The sequence below is a fragment of the Drosophila sulfurigaster genome, chromosome 2L, assembly GCF_023558435.1.
Source record: "Drosophila sulfurigaster albostrigata strain 15112-1811.04 chromosome 2L, ASM2355843v2, whole genome shotgun sequence".
Taxonomy (NCBI): Eukaryota; Metazoa; Arthropoda; class Insecta; order Diptera; family Drosophilidae; genus Drosophila; species Drosophila sulfurigaster.
Window position 1 is genome coordinate 22,134,367 of NC_084881.1, and position 18,823 is coordinate 22,153,189.

Consider the following 18,823-nt stretch of genomic DNA (forward strand, 5'->3'; position numbering starts at 1 on the left):
GCATCCTCCATCTAGCAGACACAGGTCGCTGGCAAGAGGCGAAATGATTCTACCGGAAGAAGCTTCAACAGCTACTTTAAACTGGTAGTTGAGAATACAGTGCAACCTTTGACCTTTCCAGCCATTTAAACAATTTACAGCATCAGCTTAAAGCCTACAATGTTGTGTGAGTAAAACAACATTTTTCAGATTTTTTACTGCGTTTTTAATGAATTAAAATAATTAATAAAACACTTTGCTTCTCACTTTTGTTTATGAAATTGTTATAAACCTTGTATAATATAAAGACTTAATTGAATTAAAATAACACTATTTTTGTTAAGGTAATTAATTATTATAAAAAAGTAAATATAATTATAAATGCTTAAAACTGAAAGTGAGCTCCCTTTCTCCACATGTTTTCTGAATTCCAGACGCAAGGACAAAAACTAAAAGTTTACTATACAAAAAAAAACTTTTTTTTGCTCAGATGTGAAGCAGATTTACGATAACCCAGAGATGTGAAAATGACTTTGTTAAAAAAAAAAATAATAATAAAAAGAAGAAGAAAATGAGCTGACTGGAAAAATATTTATTTATTCGAGCAGCAGTCGTGCGAAAAAAGTGACAAATGCCGCTTTTTTACTTGGCTATAAAGTTTTCGTGGTTTTGTTTGCGCTTCATTTTGCTGACGATGAGTTCAAGTTTCTCTAAACTTTTCGGGCTCGAGGACAGTTTTGACTTTTGCGGTTCGAAGCGCAGTGATTTATAAGTTGTTGTGCAGCCAGTCGAAAAACTTTTCACTTAAAACTCAACTATAAACGTCGACAAATAAAGCTGACCGTAAAACAAGTTTAGAAAATATTTATTTTGCACATGAAAACCGCTAAAATAAACAAATCCATTGTTTCGCTTTTATTTTATTTTTTATATCGTAAATACAGCATTGTATAGGACAATGAAATCATTATATCTTACTATGTAGCATATAAGCATATTAAATTTTATACTCCCAGTCGGTTTATAAAAATAATTTCTCATGATTTCTGTGCGCCTGTAATGAGTTCTGTTTATTTGGTTCTTTGCTCATTTTCAAACGTTGTTGCTCCCTTTTCCATCTGCTGCAGTTCTTTTGCAGTATTTTTGTCCTGTGCGGATTCAGCGAAAAGAAAAAAAGAAAGAAAAAAAAAACACTACAACATGCAGGGCGTGATGACAGCTCCAAGAAGGATTTAAAAAGTTTTTGTGCGCTGGCAAAACAACACGTGGGCTACATTTTTGTTGTTTTCCTTTTAGTTGTTCGTCTCCATGTTGTTTTGTCAGAACTGAATTATATTTGCGTCATACAAAAGGGATTGGGGCGGGCTGAGAGAACATTTTCCAGCTTGCATTTAAGTTGAAATAAGTTGAAACTAATGATACCAAGAGCAGCACAACTCAAAAATTCCAGGTGGGCAAAATATTTATTTGTATTTTTCTAAGCTTCCTCGCAGATACACTTTCTGTACATCTGTGTAAGTAATTAAGTAGCGTGGCGTTTTTATTAGAGAAAACTGCAGAAATTAATTGTAAGTTTATCGCTGCATTAGAAAATTAAAGCTGCAGCTGTTAACAAACAATTAATGAAAGAATGTTTAAAATATTACTCGATTGAGATGATTTAGTCTAGAATTTATTTGTTTATTGTCTACTATCATAATCAAATTAGTTTTCTCTTTTATTTAAACAACTATGCAAACAAATCGATGCGAATACCAATCAATTTACTAATTAAGTTCAGCATGGAAAATCATTTTGTTTAATTACCTTAAAATCAAATAACACTGAATTTAAGCATTTGCATTAATTAGCTATGGAATTTAGCTTGGATCGAAATAAAAATTTAATTATTGATATGCAAACTGTTGGATTGGATTAGATAAAATCAATCTATTTGGCAATCAGTTGATGCAAACTTGCATAAAGGCTTTTTTTTGTGTTAAATTTTTATATATAGCATGCGTATGATAAAAGTCAACTTTGTTTTACGCTGATGACTTGACTTATGGAAGACATTTATTTTCTTATTATCACATTTGTACTCTCCCATAAATTCGAGCAGCTATGTATCAAAAGTCTTGGTTGTAAAAAATACTGACACACTTTATGATTGATGGCCTCATCTTGAGGTCAATCAAAGCGCATTACTCATACGCCACATACCATGAATAAATCACTCACACAAACACACAATCATACTCACACACGCTCTGCGAGAGATAATCAGGCGAATATGAAAACTGTTTGGCTGAGATTATTATCCCTTTGAGGCCACTTGACGCGCTCATCAGGCGCACATCAATAAGGGCAAGACTCCTACAACGTTTCAATTCGATGGCTCGCCATAAACTTTGTTTGATAGCAATCATTAAATCTCTGCAGATAAGCTTAATCCGGTAGCAGAACATTTCCTGCCACATACATAACTAAATACGTCATCAACGGATTTTGTGTGTGTTGCTCAATTCTAAAGGTAACAACCTAAAATAACTAAAATGAATATGCGATGAGTTAAGTAATAAGCAATATTCGGCTTTAATATAACAAAATGAATCAATCCTTACTCTAAATGACTTAATTTTAGGCACAATGTGTGTGACACGCGTCGTATGCGTATTTTAAAGACTTACAAACACTGTCAGCTGGCAGCATATGCGATATTATTTATTTATGCAATTTTTATGCAATTGACTGTTTGTCGACTGTTGCTGACAGCTTTGTAGGACACCCGCTTTTAAAGCTTATTTGTCGACATTGAGACGGAAGTGAATAAAAATCGTACATTTTAAAATTTGAAATTCTCTTTATTTATGCTTTACTCAACATGTTGTTTAAATTGAAATCATTGCAATCATTCCTTTTACAAAAGAGGTTTCTCAATCAATTTAAATTATTGTAAGAAATAATTATTTCGTAAATTAAAGTACGTAACATTGAAATTTAGAATTTATCTGCCTTATCGCACATTATTTTCTTCAACCGAACACATTCAGAGTCTGCAGTGAACTAAAATTGTTGTTGCAGACGCGCTGTACAGCTGCACAGGCTGTAAACCAAAAGGGACATTTTATTATGTCAGCAGTTCGCTGTTAACCGAAGGGAAATTTGGTTAGGTTAACAGTTTCCTGTTACTATTTCGCTGGCAGCAGCATTTCCAACGAACATGCGTTATGTGCAACATGTTTAGACACAACAGGTGACGATCAGGGAAAAACATATGCTTAACGATGATAAAATTATTTTACTTTAAAGATAATGAACATATGTTTCTCAAATTGAAACGTACTTGTTCAAGTATAAATTCAGCTGGAATCGCGATTTAAAATCAGTTGCAGGCCTGGAAATCATCATGAAATTTACAATGAATTTTGTGTGTGTGTTACTAGCATTGTGCTTGCAGATTCTTACAATTTCTAATTCCGAAGCAAAGACATGGAATCCGCAGTATGCCTATAAAAGGCAAACGCAACTTGTACCCCTTAACACAAGCTTAACAGAGGTAGTATAATAAGTATAATGCTTAAGATTTCTCCATATATTATTGTGAATCTCTTTCAATGTATTTCAGGCTCAACTTGGGTTAATGATGGAGCTATGCAATGGCAATGGCATCAAATGTCTGCATGCTGAGCAATGTTGTTCACTAAAATGCTTAAAGTACACAAAAATCTGTATATTTTAGGCACAAGATAGTTGTGTTCCAAAAGACAAACAATAAATCTATGACAGCATAATAAATTCACAAAAGTGTCCGAAAAATTACTTCCCTCCCCAGGCTGTGCATATAAAGTGAGAACCACTTAAACATTCCCCCAGGCCACTCGCGACTTGACAACTTTGACATGTTCCTCTCGCCCTCTTGGAACAAGTGTTAAGTCCAACAGCTCTTTGTAAATTTTTGAATTATTCTTTTTCTTACCAAGTATGAATAAGTAAAGCACATCAAAAAGTTTCTTTCGGCACTGATAAAGCCAACTAGAAGCAGCAAAAACGCTAAATAGCTTCTGGGACTCAACGCACTTCATAAAATATAGAGCGAAATTTTAAGCATTACGAAAATTAAATTTTTTAATCAACTTTATTGTGACTAGAGTCATATTAATTAATAAGTTGTGTGTTTTCAGAATTTTTGAAATTCATAGACTTACTGTTTGAAAAGCAGTGCCAACTTTTCATTATTTTTTATTGCTTTCTCCTTTCATTGGAATTCTTGCCTTTGTCCCTTTTAAAAACAAACATTCATACGCTCTTTTGTTCACAAAGCTTTTACGGTTTGTTTGGCATAGTTTCTTTTGTTTGTCTAACAAAGGAGCGAGTTAATTAAATGAAATTAAACCAACTTTTAATATATTATTTGCCAGTATTAAATAATTAAATAGATGTATTTTCTAGGTGCAAGTAGCTCTTCGTTGATCAAATGTCAATTCCCGCATGGTTTCTTAAAACGATATCAATGATGGCAATGAAATTGCATTTCAGACTTCAATTCACTGATAGCTTTCGCGTTAAGGCGTCTTTCAGTTTGCATGTTCCGCGTTTGCAGCGCTTTTCGTTGCTCGTTCCACGTTGCTCAACACATCACACTGACTGCTACAGACAGACGTCCTTCGTGTCCTTTTCGCTGCGGTTTTGGGCGTCTTTGACTTATCTTTTCTGCAATTCGTCTTTATGCATTCCTTGCGAGTGCCCTGCCAAGGCTTCGCCTTGCCACTTTGAGTAACTGACGACCTCAAGATACGGCCATCCTCCGGTTGTCGGCATTTTAAGTTGCGCAGCTTGTTTCTTAAATCTACATTTGATGCGCCACGCAATCAGGCCACTGCATGCATTTTAAATTCCACCAAGCTTCTGCCATAATCTAAGAAAGTAGTGCAGTAAATTCGTAACATAATTTATTTGAGGCACATATGAGTTGCTCCAAGTTAAATTCAATGAATGATTCACATGATTGTAGTCTAAGAATAATTTATAGAAATCATAAAAATAACTGATTTAATATCATTGACATAAAATAGAATAAAAATTATTGCTGTAATAGTTCTCAGCTATTTCCATTCACATGATTGTAGTCTAAGAATAATTTATATACATATATCACAAAATAGAACTGATTAAATATCATTGGTATGATTGTTGTTTAAAAATAATGAATATAAATCCTAAACTATAACTGGTTTAATTTTATTTAGAATAACAATTCTAGCTTTTATAGTTCCCAGCTGCTTCCATTTAAATTGATTGTTTACTTTTTTTTTATTCACAAATCAATAGACTAAATCAATGGAATAGCAAATAAAAAATCAACCACATACAAACTATGAGATAAATGATGGATTATTTTTCCAATAAATATTTGCATAAATAAAGCTAAAAACAAACCAAAAGCGATATCAAATACATAGTTTTAAATATAGTAATTGTAAGCATATTTCATCTGCATATCGTAAATGAATATCGAGTTTTTCGGAGCTAATGCTTTAATAAACGAAATAGTAGCTCATATTAAAATATTATGTTTTAAAAATGTATATCATTTATAAAATTAAACTTCAAGCAGTAGCGCTTCACATCGGACCTGCAGGAAATATAATACATGCTGTTTCAACCCGTCAAGTTGCACTTCAAGTACATAACTTACTCGCTTTTTTATGATTCCGGATAGTATGTTTCCCTTGTTTCCATTGATGGTAATTCGAGCATTGCAACCGCGTTAACAACTCTTTGTTTCTGAGCAAACAGAAGTCGGTAATTGGCACAGCTCTGGTTGCATTCTGTTTTATGTGTTGTTTGACTTGTCCAAAGGTCTCAGTTTGTTTGGCAATCAATGGTAATGTTAACAAGTGCAGTATAAATTACAAGAACATCAATAAATATGAAACTGCCACCATAATGCACGTCTGATTAAATTGAATAGAAGCGTCGACTGTCCTCCAATTTTGTACTTTGCAAAACAAACAAAGCCATTTGAGCTATGCAAAAACAGCTGCTTTAATTGACAATAATGCAAGCATATAAAGTAGTCCGTAACTTAGTCCCACAATGAAACCAAAATGAGTCGCAAAATGTGTAGCAAACAGCAATATCGCCCAAAATTCCCAACAAATTGCAAAATGTTGCTCTAAATGCAGATGAGTTTCAGTCCAGACGAGTTCAGAGTTCACTGTACTAAATTGTAGTGCGTAAAATAATCAAGTTTTAATTAAAACTGGTAAAATATACCAAGAGATTTGTTGTGGTTAAATGTTTTAAGTTAGTGCAACCAAATAGCTCTTCTCGAAAATCTAATTCGAATTGCAGTGTGAACTACATTCATTACAATTTAATATTATCACAAAAAATTAATAGATAAAATTGATGCAATTAAAGTGTTTAATTAATAAACCATACTTTAAAAAAGCCTTACGGTTAAGTCACAGTAAAATAAACTTTTCGGCATAAATATTTCAGTTTCTCGTGGTCTCTTAAATGACATCAGCATGAATAATTTATCACTCGTAGCCGAATGCAACTCATAAATTTTCTTTCGGTCAACGATACATTGCAAACTGTTGTAACTTAAAACAGGTCAACAATTTACTTTATTGCAGTCATTTCACCTCTTTGAAGCAACTCAACTGCAAAACAAAATACTCAGCAGACATTCTCATTGATTTCCCAATTAAATTTGTTTGCTATTGCATTACAAAATGTTAAATAAATAAATTCCAGTAAGTGGCATTAATATTTGTTTATTATTTTAAAAAAGTATATACATGTTTTCTGCCATCTTTCTTTAGGGTATTCCAGCCAGCAAATAGAAATTAAAGAAATATATGTATTTACTTGCTCTTTCAAGCCTTTTACCGCAAAATGAAATTGAATAATGGACATCAGCTGTTGTTGTTTATTGTTGATTGTGTTGTTGCAAATAAATAAAAGTAAATCATTGCCTGACTGTTAAGCTGTGCAAATGTCTTGACTCATTTATCAGTGATTATGTTTACTAAGTGACTTAAATAAAAGAACATGTAGTTGAAGGTATCATATGGTACTAAGAGATTTTAACTAAAGATTAAGCCCATTTGATATACATATAATTAAATAAGTCGACCAAACTCGACTGTTATATACCGGCTACCCATTTTAAATGAAACCATATTTTTTTTAAAGTACATATACCCAATTAATATACAGCCAAAATACAAAAATGTACCGAATACTATATTTGGTATATTAAAAGTAATATATATTGAAAATATACCAAAGACTAAACTACCTCTACAATTTTTAAATAAAACTATATATTCGAATTATGCTAGATTAATATACTGTGACAATACTGAAATATACCAAGAGCTATATTTAGTATATTGACATCCCCATTTTGAATAAAACCATAAATAAAAAATTATACCAAATAAATATACTGCAAAAAAAACTGGTATATTCCGAATGCTATATTTGGTATATTGATGTAATACTATATTAAAAATATGTATAAATTTTGAGAACACACACTCTACCCATTTTAAATAAGCCATAAATTAAAATTATACCACATTACTATACCGTCAAAATACTGAAATATACCGAATGCTATATTTGGTATATTTATATAGTTCTATATTATTATTTCAGTAGGCGTTTTTGCCTCAAAGTTACCTTCTTCCCTATGGGTAGCGGGTATGAAAAGAGTAAATACTTTGTTTCGAATCTCAAATGGGTATGCAAAATATTTTTCTGCCTAGACATATTCGCTGCAGATAGTTGTCAGCCTACCTGAATAATTGCACTGAGTGCAAGCAATTCATCTCCTTGATCGACTGACTGAATAGGAAGCATAGAATACAAAGAATGGACTGTGACCACAATCACTTCGTGTGATTACCTGAGCCTATCTAACTGACTCCTGGATGTCGGGAAACGAACTGAGACAGTGCTTTAAAATTATTTTGTGACAAGAGCCATTTAACAGACGTTGCCAAGTATTGTCCATTGTTTCGGTCTGGCGGCAATGAATTGCTGTAAGCACTCTCTGCACTTTCAGTTGCCTTGTCTTGCACTCTGTCGTTTAGCTCAGAGTGCTTAGAGACAATGGTTAAACGTTGGCACTTGTAAACTGAACTAGCTGCTGCACGGTTTAATTTATCTTCCGGGGAATAGGGCACAATGCACAGAAATGAAGGTAAACAGCGAGCGCACATTGTCAACATGTGACATTAGTAGCCAGCCAGCCAGCATGAGTACACATAACTATGCCAGAACCTTGTCTTACCTTGCCTTGCCTTGAACTATGTTATGTCAAGTGTTTGCACTAATTCGGCAGCCAGACTTTGGGATCGTAATGCAAGCAGACAGAGTCCAATTATAGCGCATAAGCTGCAACTGCAATTTAATTCAATTTTAATCTTAAGTCTGTTCCTTTATGTCTCGGTTCGTTACTCAACGAAAGCTATTTACCATCCCACTATCTCTTTGGGAGCAGCTTAACCGTTCTCCTCAGCTCACATTCCATTGATAGACTATAAATAACTGTGGTATCCCTTAAAGGGTTTGCAGAGCGGTCGATAAAATTCATTAATTCAAGCCAAGTGTCATAAAAATGTGCATATAAATCAGCAAATTGTAAACTCATGCTGACACTGACACTGATTCAAATTTTTGGGTATACTCTTTGACCTTAAAGTAACAACAATTTATTAGCGTAGAAAATCGATTGGAGCATACTTTGTCTGTTTTTTGTTTGAAGTCATTTGCTATGCATTCATCAACCTGAAAGGTGTTCGAATCAATATAAACATCGTACCTTTTGTATATAGGAGAGTGAAATACTGTCATCATTACGTAAACGTTGTTTTGTTAGTGGCACAATTTGTCACACCAAAACGGAAGGGAATGAAAGTGTCTATTTTGCCAGAGACGCCAGCTGAAGCTCAAAAGGATAACAAGCTGAACCGTGTGGCAGCTGTGTGTTAGCCTTTTTCTAATCAAAATATCATAATCAGTTGAGACATGTATGCCAAGTGGATATCAAAACACACAATGACAGTGATAAAAGCAGACACAAGACCGAAAAACTGACAGGCTTAAGCATTCCGAATAAAATTAGCATATTTTGTTTAATACCAAAAAAAAAAGAAATGAAAAACAGCTTTTTTTGGGCAAATCAAGCTGTGCACAGCTGTGCTTTGAATTAAAGCGACTATCTTTAATAGAATAGAAAACTTAGCAAGCTGGAAAGTATAATGTTTTTCTTTTCCTTGCCGCTTTCTCTTAATTCAGCTAAAGTGCAGCCTCGTCTGTTTTTCACACCATTCGAACAGCGGGTGTAACAAAGTGATCAATAAATTATTCTCAGCTCTCTTCCGTATTGTTGTTGTGCTGTGCAGTGGAAAGAGCAAGTGCTGCAACAGCAATCGATTTGTCTCAGACAGTGCGGACGTTCTACATGGCGTATGTGTAACAAGTGCAACACATAAATTCTGTAGTAAACTCCCAAAAAACCACAAAACAAATAAAACAAAGTCGCAATCGTAGAAAGTTTTTAGCACATCGAACAGATCTTGGACACAACAAGCCTGTGATACCATTTATAAACTTCACCAACAATGTCCAATGTAATTTATTTGTCGAGCAAAAACATCTTGAACGACAAACAAGCTTGTGATCAGGTCTTTAAAATTTAATTAAGATCGTTATACTTTATAAATGAATAAAAGCGAGTTTCTTCTCCCACATGCAATATAAAGTTATTCTTTTCTTGCAATGTTTTTGCACTGTTTTCCTTATGTGCACATCCCATGAAAGATTTATAAGCTCTTGCAGGACATGCTGGCAGCTCTAAGAAGGAATTAAAAACAATTTTGTGAGCTTATAACACAACACGTGGTATACCAGAATTAATTGTTGTTGTGGCTGCCTTTTTGTGGTGCAAATATAAAAGGCGAACAGCAAACGCTTCTCATCCTCTTAAGATTTCATATACATAATTGTTATACAGTGTGCTTTAAGAATTGGCTTCCTCTAAATAAAATGCGAAAATTTGTAAAGAACTTTTGAACTTGTAACTTATTTTTTATGAAGTACCAAAAACATGAATCACAATCAAAAGGAAAAGAAAAACTGAAAAGAACAACAGCGCAAAAATCACAAACAATGCGGTTATTTTTATGGGCAGTTGAGCCCTCAAAAAAAAAAAAAAGCGTAGCAACAATGGCAGAATATACAGCAGCCGAAATATGCAAATTGAATGTTTAAATTAAATGAAGTCAAGTTTAGCAAGGCCAAATAAGAAGGCATATTTAAAGTTCATATACTTTATAAAGCCTTAGCTTTCTCTTCGAAATGTTTGTGTCTGAAATGCGAACAGCATGTAACCATGATGAGCATGTCCTTGGCAAACATTTCACCTCGAGCTACGGTTTCAATTTATCTCACTTTCGGTCTATCTTTGTCTCTTTGCCTCTGCGGCTGCTGATGTGATTAACGTTGCTCTCTGCTGTCTGCTCTCTGTTCTCTTTCTCTGTCGGTTCTGTCAACTATTGGGATGAGCTGAGCTATGCGTTAATCAAATGTCAATTACGATGCGGATTCCAAAAATGAATGTCAGCAGCCGCGACTAGAGAGCCTGGCTTGCTGACAGCGCACCAATTGCACTGAGAGCTCACCCGTTAAAATGTTGCACTCGTTCTCTTTCTTCCCCCATTTTCCGCGCTTTTCCTTTCGCTACTATTGACTGCACGAAGATAAAGACAACGCAACGTTGCTGCTGCTCTGCAATTTGTCTTTATTCCCCTATTTTGCTGTCGCCTTTTTTTTAGCGCCTAACCAAGTCTGGCGTCGAAATATGTATGTGACTGCGTCCTTGAGATATGTGTTCATTTCCACGTTGGCAGCATTTTAAGTCGCTCACTTTACTGCCTGACTCTTTGCCATTTAGTGTCTCAAATAACCGGGAGGAGAAAGGAGGACAAACGATACCAGAATTATATTGATGTCTTTGCCATATAATTAAGTGTCAAAGGCTTACGGATCAAACGAAATCTAAACTCGTCGATGAAATGTCATTTGATGCCAACGATAGAGAAAAACAGAGAAATGAATTGCAGTCTCGCTTTGTGAAGAAATAGGCGCAATAATGCATCATTGCAGCTGACTGACAAGCCTAAGGATTTAAACATCCAGGTGAACTGTGCAAGATAATGGAATCTTATGCAAAACAGGTAAAATGTGAGGGGCAAGCAAAGCTCAAAAGAATAACTACGTATTGTTAATCTCTAGTTATTCATATCAAAGTTATTAATTTGAATTCATTTATGGTAGTTTCAGTTACTTAACAACAAGAATTACTTAATTTACAATTAAGAATAGAATCCAACTTAGAACAATAAATATTATTCGAAATGCAAAATTTAATTCTTTTGTAAGTTTGTTTCAATTTTGAAATTTATAAACAACATTACAAACCTTTGCTACAACCTTCACCTGTCACTTTTTCTTCTTTTGTAGTACATATTTTATTATCTATATATTTCAACACAACAACAAAATTTATAGTGAACAAGATTTACGTAATTTTTTTACTTTTAAGCAAAATTCGTTAATTTGTACATTTATTCGCAAAACGAAATGACACATGAAATTGAACCCAACAAGGTTTTAGATTATATTCGAAAATCTATGCAACCAGTGCGTTGTGATTTGCTGACTTCCAAGTTTTGTGGTTCTAAGAGCACAAAAGAAACACAAAAGGCGTTGAAAAATCGGCTCCGTGATGTTCTTCTCTCCGAACTGATATTAGGCAACTTAATGCACTACAATGATTATTTCTATACGACTAACATGGCGGAGGAAATACAAGAATCCATGGATCAGATGGAGGAATTGCCCTGTGACTGGAGTCAAATATCATTCAGTAGCTGTGAATCCATTGCAACATTGGAGGACAATGATGCCGATAGTGAAGGGTCTTAAAAGTCTGACAACTATGATTTGACGAAAATGAAAAAGCCCCAACGGAAAGTGAAGTCAAAATTGTTTGGCTGTCAATGTTTTCTTTTTACTTATGTATGTAAAAATTTGTATAAAGTAACTGCAATTCATTTAGAGAATCTCTTCCACGATTATATGGCAACCAAAATGAATAAAAAAACAGTAATATGTTTGGCTTTTAACAAAGAATATAAAATTGAATGGAATGGAAACGAAATTTTAAAGCACATACTCTATTAAATCCTTGACGGTAATACAAAGAGATAATTAACTAGGAATGTATCACAGCGAAGCAATAATAAAAACAAAGGAAATACAGCAAAGTGGCAAGAGGAAAACATCTTATTTTAGTGTCATTCGCACAGTGTCACTTGCTCCATGTGCTGCATAAACAATGCCAAACACACGCACACACACACACACACACTCACGCACACACACACAGAGACTTACAGTGGTTGAAATGCGCATTGCTTGGCTTGAAGTGTCGCGTAATTTATTTCCCACCTCTTGGCATCGACTGACAAATGAGGTGATAATTTGGCCTCAAAACATTTAACGCCTTCCATTGTCAAGGACAACAATCCTTACTGAAGACGACAATGTGCGGCTTCTGTCAGCGGAAATTAATTAGAATTCTGTAACGTGTCTGTTGTGGTAATGTTTATGTAAATTGTTTGCGAAAAGATTAATCATGTTCCATTCTGTTCTAGATTGGGAATACATATTTTAAGAAAATACCAAGATGATTAACTAGTTAACTACGAAACAGAATACTACTATTATGAAATAAAGGAAATCAAATATACCAAACAAAATTTTAAAAAAAGTAAAACTGAATAATCTGTTATAGTAACATATTTTATATTTGCAGTACAGAACTTTTATATAATTATTTTGAAATTAAACTTGGTATTTTGATTTTATCTATGCCAAACATTAAGGAAAATTGTATATTGCATTTAAGCTACACTTCTCTGGCTCATCTTATTTCTATAACGAATTGTATTCGTTATAATAATAATAATTTTAGTTGCACTTTCGAAACTTCAATAAATTCAAATCTACAATATTAATTTTGCCATTACTTAGAATCGCTGACCAGCTGTCGATAAAGCAAGTTTGGCAAAACTTTTGCAACCGAAACTTTTAACCGGTTACTTAGCATATTGTAGAACATATTTTCTTAGCTGTTGTTCCAAAATGCATACTACATCACACAATATCCAAAAAAAAACTGGAACACAATCAGCAAATATTTCCCTCCAGCTATTGGCATTAATATTTCAATATTTTGTGTGCAAGTTTTTTTGAGCAATACAAGGGTCTTGTTGAAATTCTCTACTTGTCAGTTGTTGCCAGATTTACGTATTGTTATTGTTGAGGCAGCAACGGGAACAGCAGCATCAGCATTGGGGAGGAAAAAATTAATAACTTGGCTCCTTTATACGCTCCTACTCTGCCCCCAAGGTATTACATAAACAAGTTTTTCACACATACAACTCGCAAAAGAAGGAAGCGTGGATGAGTTAAGGGGAGGGGAGGGAGGGAGGGAGTTGAATATAAATTTACATGCAAACTCATAGTTGGGCGCCATGGAAATGGCACAGCTGATGAAAATGGTTGATTTAGGTCTCGAATGCAAGTTATTGTTATTGTACATGTACATGTTCATGTACAACTTTTACTGAATTCATTATGAATAGTTGCGGCTGCCTTCTGTATAAATCATTGTTGTTAATTTATAAAAACTACTTCACTCTGCCAGCTACTGTGCAACTCAAATTGAAATATGAGTGAGTTACTCTTCACCCAAATGCTGTTGAGTTGAGAGCATGATAAATTTTGCACTATTTTTTATTTGTTACATACTCTTATTTATTAACATTTGCATTTTTGAACTTCTTTTAGTGGCAAAATCCTCATGTGCTGTTAAGCATGGCAAATATGTTTGCTTATGGCAAATTTATTACCTTACAGTCACCTACAAAGTTCTGAGAAACTTTTGAACCCTTTTGACAGCTGGCAAACTCTTAACTTGCCATCAACATTTAATCTGGAATGCTCAAACAAATAATCAATATGTCCTTTGGGTTTAAGCTTTTTGATCTTAGTAAAATAGCAGCATGAACTTTTTAATATAGTTTTACTCCTTGACATTCATCATATATGAATATGAACTCCGTTTGGCTTTTGATAGCTTCTTTTTGATATTAATTTACTACTTTAAAAAGGAATTTTTCATTTGCTTTGCGTAAATGTAGAGAAGCAAGAGACAGCTTACGAACTCTCGTATACTTAATAAATATTGTGTATGCAATATGTGGCAATCAGTTGAAGTCAGTTAATGAAACGTCGAGAATCACATGCTATTTTTTTTTGCTTTCCATCTGAACTTCAATTTGCACTGCAGGAGATGTGCATGTCTCACATTTTTTACTGCTTTCAAGTGATTCCTCTTTGTTCTTTATGTAATTGCCAGCATGTAAACTTTATGTGGACTCTTTGTTGAATTTGTAACATTGAGAGTCTGTGGTCATTTAAACTCTTCCAATCGATACAACCCCTTCTCATATTGAAGTGCTTCTCAAACTGTAACGCTACCCATTTCTATGTCATGTTCTTATCATGTGTTTATCATTTCGACAAGTTTACTTTCCAAATATTATTCAGCAAATTGTTGTTTGCTGTTTTCTAATAGCAAACAAATGGAAAGTGACAAAAAAAACTTGATTTATTAACCAATTTTGATTTTGCGCTATAAAGTAAACGATTTTTATATAGGAGACATGAAACGATTTGAGCACGCCTAAAAAGTTCACTAAGAAAATGGCTTGACAAGAAAAAGAATATCAAGTATACGTCACATGTATAACTAAAAGAAAAAGTGTTTGACGGTCAATTTTATCAGCTTGTTTTCAAGTCACAAACACACGGCCGACAGCTGTCAACACTCGACAAGAGTGAATGGAACGAACGAACATTTCAGTCTGTCCAAGTCTCTGCAAACAAGCAGCGGAAGTCCTGTCGTGTCTGTGAGCAGTGTCGAGGACAAAGACAACGACAACGACAAAGACACAAGACAGGGACGTGGCCTAAGGCCATCCGCCCTTGTTAAATGAATCTGAAATTCCAGAAGGAACAACAAGCAAATTGTTTATGTTAAGGAAGTCACGTTAAGTGCCGGCTGCCTACTTAATAAAAACAAAAACTTCAACAACAACAACAATAGATAGGCAGACAAAAAGACGAGCCGCTGAATTATGCGCATGGTTTTGTTGTGATTGCCAAATTCGCTTTGTATTTCAAAATTAAAGCTGCGCTTTCAACGATTTCTGTTAACAAAAAAGTCGGCAATTAAACGAAATGTTTGTTAAATCCAAAAATATGACCGCAAGTGCCAGAAGTGCATCTATTAAAGCGGAGCTATTAATCAAATGCCAGAAAAGCAATTTTTCAGTCCTGGCATTAAATTGATTGATTTTCAGCGGCCGGCGCGCAATGAACTGTTAAATAAATTAAGCAAAGTTCAATCAAACCGCAAATTCCCAAATAAATTATTGTCAGTCAGTTATGTCGATTATACACAAAATATTATATGACTGATTAGTGTAATCTGTGAAGATTTCAACCCACTTCTTTTATAGCAAAAATACTCAAGTTGAATTTCTATCATTGACACTCTAATGCGAGTCAATTTTATAGATACTTTATGGGACTGAACTCTCCCCCATTGACAATGGTTTCAATTCGAAAATTCACTCTCTGTTAGTGCTCTAGAAATTGAATCCAAATGTGAATCATGTCGCACATTTCATATGCTGGAAGTTTTTTTGCGGATTTCAATGTAAGCAATGGTGTAATCTTAGTGCTTATCCCCAGAATTGTGTGAAGGCGAAATAAATGCAGCGTCTTTTTCAGCATGATATCTTTTCTTAAATTTTGTCACTACTTTAGCTACTTATAAATGAGTACAATAGAGCATCATTTGACTGCTTCTTATGTGTCTGCCAGTGAGTTGCGAAACAAAATGATAGACAGCAGTCGCAATGCGTGATATAATTCATTTAGCAGCCATTTTAACGATTGTCAAAGTGTATTAATAAGTAAGGATTAACGCTACACTTCGTACCTAATTGATTTACAAGCTGCTAAATATCAATTTAGCCACTCGTTGTTGTTGTTGCCGTTGCTGCTGTGCTAGAAGTGAAAATAAATATTTTCCGCCCGCCCCGTTCGCTTTCATCATGGCGAGCAAACAGCGCGCAAAACTTTTCTCATAAATACTCGATACACTTCATAAAAGGATTTATGTATTAAATTGACAATGGTAAATTGGATTATTGGATTTAGACGGCAAAAGGCGATATAATTCATTTAGCTTTGATGTCACAGCGTAAAAAGATTGATATTAATATCACACAAAGTGAGCAGGAAATTCAAATGGAATTAATAAACCTTTTCAAATGGCCAACTTATCTTTGTGAGCATGACAAATAAAAGGAAAATTAACAAACCTGCTTGATAACAAATTGGGAATTAGACAATATCTTTTCAGGCAGCAGAGTGGCGCAGTGGAAGCGTGCTGGGCCCATAACCCAGAGGTCCGAGGATCGAAACCTTGCTCTGCTATGATGCAAATGCTCCTTTTTTTATTTAATTATTTTTCAAATATGTATTTATTACCATTTTCTTAAACTCAATTTAATTTCGAGTTGATAAAATACGCGCAAGCATCTCTTCAAGTGTTTTAAAAGGCCCACTGGCAATAGCAAATACAAGTTGAGTTAAAGCATAATGCGACTAAATGAAAACTTTTGCAACTCTTAATGAGCATTTATTTGCCCAGTAGCAAGTGCAATTTAGGAGGTGCCACAAAGTTTGGCAAGCAAGCCGAAGGCATCTGTTGAATTAGCAGCGGATGAATTATTCTTGACGTAGTAGAAGCACATTGAAGAATTTCAAATTTACGAATTTTATTGCAGTAGTTTTATTTCCGTTCGACGTAGGCTTAAAATTGAATACTTAATGAGATTGAACTGCAGCATAAATATTTAATTGAGGTTGATGGTATGAAATCGACCAAACTCAATAAATATTTCACTTCTATTTTGCCCTAATATTTATTTATCGAAATGTTAAAATGAACAAAAAACAAGTAAGAAAGTTACAGTCGAGTGTGCTCGACTGTGAGATACCCGCTACCCATTTTTAATGAAGCCAACATATTGCGGTATCATTTTCAAAATATACCAAAAATATTAAAAATACTAAAAATATACCAAATCATATGTTTGGTATATCGATATAGTACACTATTCAAAATATACCATAGACGGCACAATATACCAGATTGTCAGCCAAAGCAACTCAGACCCCTAGTAAGGAGGCGTTTTTTGCCCATACAAAAGTATTTCTTTAATAACTTCCACAATTTTTATATGATCGCAACCAAATTTTTAGGAATCATAACTACTACAGTAATTATTGTATATACCAAAATTCGCAACTCTAGCTTTAAAATTAGGCTTGTTATTCGATTTTTTTTTGCGGGGGCGGAAGTGGGCGTGGCGAAAATTTGAAACAAAGGGGATCTGCGTGCAAACATAACAAATGCTGTCGAAAAAAAAAATTATAGCACTATCTCTTATAGTCTCTGAGATCCAGTGTTTCATACGGACGGACGGACAGACGGACATGGCTATATCGTCTCGGCTGTTGACGCTGATCAAGAATATATATACTTTATAGGGTCGGAGATGCCTCCTTCTACCTGTTACATACATTTCCTGTCGGCACAAAGTTATAATACCCTTCTACCCTATGGGTAGCGGGTATAATTATAATATACGTAATAGAGCTTCAATATATACACGTAAATGGACATGCATATGTTACATGCAATCCGCAGCTTGACAGCAATGTATGCTTACATTCAATTAATCAAGCAGCGACTGCAAAAAAATCCAATTATTAATACGTCATGTCAGACCAAAATTCTCGCATAACCACAAAACAGACGAGAGTCAAGCTCTGTACTTGCAAATAGTTTGCAGAAATTTAACATTTTTTTTAAATTATACAAATCGAGTTTTGAATATTTAACTTAACTTACTTAAAGGTCCTTGTTGTTATAAAATTCAAAATAAAAAAAGGAAATTTATATTTGTTTGATAAATCGTAGAAAATTTATAAGGCCTCAGTATGAAGTAGTTAAGATTAGCTTCACCTCTCCTTCACAGGCTCACCTTGACTATGCAGTCCTTGAAAAATGCCTCAATTCATTTTGAGTTCAATTCAAATAAAAGCCCTAGGTGTTTAAATAGTACTTTCAACTAGGCCCCTAAATGGACTGTGTCAACAACTGACTCAATAAACAATTGTCAAAAACTGTCAATTATTTTGCCTGAAGCAAAAGGATGTTAAAAGTGTCCTTGGCCTATGCAAATTCACTGTTGCTTTCTATTTTCGTCTGTGTTCTTTTGTTGATGTCCAAAAGAGTTTGCTTCCATTGATGATAGTATTCTTAAACAAGCTACAAAAGATGCTGTATAAATTGTCTGATTTAATGGTAATTGCAAATAACAATCTCAAGTGCAAATTTAATTCAGCACTAATAAGAAAAAAATATGTATGTGTGGTTAGACCATACATGAACATGAACACAAACTTCTTGCTAATTAGTCGCTCAAAAGCACAAGCAAAGAAAGCTAACTTGATGTGGCTGTGGTCAACTGCTGGTAAAAGCTTTCAATTTTCGAATTAACCATGAATTTTGCTCGCCACTTTTACGTCTAACTCATCATCCCAAGGGTATTTCACCCTGAGAATTACA

General features: G+C 34.3%; 2 long non-coding RNA genes and 1 other non-coding gene across 3 annotated transcripts; 2 read left to right on the top strand and 1 right to left on the bottom strand.

The window, feature by feature from the left end:
• Positions 1 to 3,296: 3,296 nt before the first annotated feature.
• LOC133850569 (uncharacterized) lies at positions 3,297 to 3,765 on the top strand. The gene is made up of 2 exons (XR_009895662.1): positions 3,297 to 3,517; positions 3,587 to 3,765. It is a non-coding gene; the product is annotated as an uncharacterized LOC133850569 (long non-coding RNA).
• Positions 3,677 to 4,226, bottom strand: LOC133850570 (uncharacterized). Its single transcript, XR_009895663.1, has 2 exons — positions 3,938 to 4,226; positions 3,677 to 3,876 (listed from the first exon to the last, which is right to left on the bottom strand). It is a non-coding gene; the product is annotated as an uncharacterized LOC133850570 (long non-coding RNA).
• A 12,322-nt stretch (positions 4,227 to 16,548) lies between these two features.
• Trnam-cau (transfer RNA methionine (anticodon CAU)) lies at positions 16,549 to 16,620 on the top strand. Its single transcript has one exon. It is a non-coding gene; the product is annotated as a tRNA-Met (tRNA).
• The last annotated feature ends 2,203 nt before the right edge of the window (positions 16,621 to 18,823 follow it).